The sequence below is a fragment of the Ixodes scapularis genome, unplaced genomic scaffold (assembly GCF_016920785.2).
Source record: "Ixodes scapularis isolate PalLabHiFi unplaced genomic scaffold, ASM1692078v2 PGA_scaffold1__304_contigs__length_218370807, whole genome shotgun sequence".
Taxonomy (NCBI): domain Eukaryota; kingdom Metazoa; phylum Arthropoda; class Arachnida; order Ixodida; family Ixodidae; genus Ixodes; species Ixodes scapularis.
In genome coordinates this window covers 151,127,631-151,131,278 of record NW_024609846.1, presented here as the reverse complement: position 1 = coordinate 151,131,278, position 3,648 = coordinate 151,127,631, and the positions used below count along the sequence as shown (strand labels likewise).

Below are 3,648 nucleotides of genomic sequence, written 5' to 3'. Positions count from 1 at the left end.
TTTTTATGCATTTTAGAGCGCGCGCAATCTGCTGTCACTCAGCTCTAGCGCGTAGCTTTGGCTAATGCAAAGACGCCATTTTACCGCCCAAGTCACGCACCGAGTGCACGAGAGAGTCACGCGCTGGCAGATTCAAGGCAACAATGAATGTCTTCACCCTGAGACAGACAGACATGTAGGCACCCTAGAGAGGTCAAGGAGAACATGCTCATATTATGAACCAAAATTGCGTCCAAACGGGAAGACGGGAAGCTTGGCGCTACTTTCTCTGGGTCCAATGATATTAACACGGAATAGCTTACGAGCATGCAAGGGGGAAAACTCCAAATACGAGCATGACTTGACTCATGCACTAAAAACACGTGACGGTCTATATTCTTTCTTTGGATTGCGTTGGGAGGGGGATGGCGCGTACGCCTCTCCCCCACTACCAAAAATTGCATGCCCCAGCTATCCCAGTTTGGGAAAGTGGCAGGTTTTAGCCAACCGAAGTGCAATGGAAGGCCTCCGCCCGGGGCGCCCCCCTCCCTGATCAAGGGCCGCCCACCACCAGGTAAGTATGCTCTGCTCAGGCATAAAAACTGGCGTCACTCTAGACGCGCACCCTAAAATGAGCACTGACCTGGGCAACTAGAACAGCGTTTATCTAATTTTCACGAAACTTTCCGAGGCCAGAGAGGAGCAAGCGCTCTGATTTGCACCGGTTTGTTCAATCTCTAACACATTAGAATATTTTAAGCAAAGAATTATATATTCGTCTTTAAAATTTTATATGAATGTGATTCGCAAAGCTAACTGCACCGGCGCTTAGTATTAACAACAGTAGCCTTGGGAAGGCCTCTGTCTACTGCTCGTGCATTAGAATCTGTACTATACTCTGCTTCACCTCATGTTGTACCGCAGGAAAGGCTGTAAGCCCGAGCTCCTTGCTCTGGGGCAGATCTTGGCGGCACAAGCTCTCGTGCAGTAAGGGCAGCTGCCAACGCTATGAGCTCGCGCTTCCAGCCTTCGCTGCGGTACAACATCAGGTGAAACGGAGTATAGTAGTTCCACCTCCAGAAATAGACTTCTGCCCTCGGTAACAGCTCGGCGCACGCGCAGCCAAACGCGCCGAAAAGCAACGATCACGTGCTGGAGAGTTTCTTCTGCAGATCGTATGTTCGAACGAGGTCACTGTTGTGACCACTTTTCGCGAATGCTCGTACAAATGAAGCATTTTCCAGAACCTTTGGACGTGCCTCGACTACAAAAAGAGTTCAAACTTGTCTCAGTATTCTGATGAACAAGGGAAACACAAAATACACCATGAGTGCATTATGCGTGCATTATAATTTCTTATGCTTGGTTTCGTAGAGCATGGGTGGTTTCGGATGCGCTGCATGCACGACGAACACTTGGGCACCCCGGGCTTATCACTGTGATAGAAAAATTCTCCGATTTATTTCTGAGCGTAGTCTGTGAGTTCGATGTTATCATGAGGTTTCATGCGCTCTGCTTCGTTTGAGGGTTCCTATAACACCTTCAGGTATTTGTTCTCTTGAAATGCGAGGAGCCCCTTGCGATAACTGAAGCAATTTAGCTAAATTATGATGTCCAAACGATCTACGTTCTTCGTGCTTCCCTGCTTGTGCTCCCGTTCGCCACCACCTCGTGGCGACGAGCAGAATACTTCCGGCTGCGGATCGCACGAACCGGGGTCCAATCAGGGCTGATAAATATCGCTAATTACTATAAATATTGCTCGATCACGATTAAGAAAAATTAAATATTTCTATTTAGGGCCTTTTTATGTTTTTTATGCTTATATACTGCCTGCTGTGAACTATATGTGGGTTATTTTGCCTTGGCCTTCGCGCAGGTGTTCCAGGTGTTTCTAGAACGTAATTTCTTTCACTTGGAATCGAGACCTTACTTTTATAAAAAAAGGGCATTACCTTTTGTCTCATATAATGCTCCCCGAAACTTCAGTTCGACGTGCAGCGCACTATAGTCGAAAAGACGGCCCCAAGTTTTACGAGAGCTTCATCACGGCGCGATATAACTTACTGAATGGCTAAACTATATGTATCAAAGACGACCGAAAGAAAACACTGAGGTTTTGCAGTAGGTCTAAGAAAACCCCAATTATTTTTTTAGTCAATAAAACGTGAATTAATTATTTTAATAAGTTGCACCACACGGCTATCAAGCCTCTCGTGAAATTTAGTACCGTCAGATCGACGTCAATGTCTTCGGATCGACGTCGAACTGAAGTTTTGGGGTGTATTATATTGGACAAAGGGTGTACAAATACACCCTTTTTTAGAGTGTAATATATTATGTGTTACCACAATATGCGGGTCGGGGACCGAACACGGACAATGTTCTTAACTTGAAGTCGGGTACACTCAATACTTAAGCAGATAATAGAGTGCGGTTATTAAACCTCTGAACACTGCTCACCAACTCGCGAGTCTCTGGCGGACGCCGCCACCACCAATCGACACTCGCACCCGGAACATGTTTGATATATATCGCGGTCAAGAAAGACGAAGACGAGGCTCAAGAAAAGCACGCGCGCACCCGGGATAGCAGGGACAGTCTGATTCCAAAACGCCATGAGCAATGGCTAGCTTCTTTTCGGCTTAAACTGTACATAGTGTAAATAACCGCAGATTTAACAGGAAAAGATGTATTAATTGGCGACGAGGGAGTTTCGCGAACCTTGAAGATGGAAGACTACGGCTCTCACGGACGAATTCCGGCATTTAACCCCGGAGGCAACTGGAGTTCATGGTTGGAACGCCTTGAGTTCTACTTCGAAGCCAAGGACATAACCAGCCCCGTGAAGAAGCGAGCAGTTCTGCTCACATCATGCGGTGAGTCGACCTTCGACACCTTACGGGCTCTACTAGCGCCGAGAAAGCCTTCGGAAGTCGAGTTTGGAGAAATTGTGAAACTCCTCAACGAACACTACGACCCGAAGCCGGCAGAACTGCTCAGCCGTTTCAAGTTCCATCAGCGAAACCAAGCACCGACAGAGACTATCTCTGATTACGTCGCCGCCCTCCGCAAGATCGCAGCGGACTGCAACTTCGGAACGGTGACTAACGTGCCGGCCAGGACTACTACGGCTACAAGCGCTAGCTCGTCCAGCGAGGTGACACAAGCGGCCCAGGCCGCACAAACACCAGGAACTGAATTTTCTACCGTTCTGCCACTAGATGTCATGCTCCGTGACCGTTTCATCTGTGGCATTAAGGACTCACGCCTACAGCAACGCTTGCTCGTCGAACGTCACATCACCTTCGACCGAGCTTACGCGATTGCTTTGGCTACCGAGTCTGCTGCCAGCCAGCAACGTCACATTCAAGGTGAAAAAAGAAGGAAAGGTCCAGAGCACCTCCACAGTCAAGACCTCCAAGGGCGGAAAAACAGCGAAGAAACCTTGTTTCCGCTGCACAGGCTCGCACACGCCGGATGTCTGCAAGCATATGAAAGCAACTTGCACATTTTGCCGCAAGAAAGGTCATCTGGAAGAGGCCTGCTTCAAACGCAGAGCCCAGCGCAAGTCCCAAGAGGAATCGAAGTGTCGCACGCATCACGCGGACGCAACAAAGCATGAGACGCATGGTGATCTTTTTGCTGTCAACAGCGTTACCCAGGGAG

At 48.4% G+C, this 3,648-nt stretch overlaps 1 non-coding gene across 1 annotated transcript; it reads right to left on the bottom strand.

The window, feature by feature from the left end:
- Positions 1–398: 398 nt before the first annotated feature.
- LOC115316949 lies at positions 399–561 on the bottom strand. Its single transcript, XR_003917965.3, has one exon. It is a non-coding gene; the product is annotated as a U1 spliceosomal RNA (small nuclear RNA).
- Between the last annotated feature and the right edge of the window lie 3,087 nt (positions 562–3,648).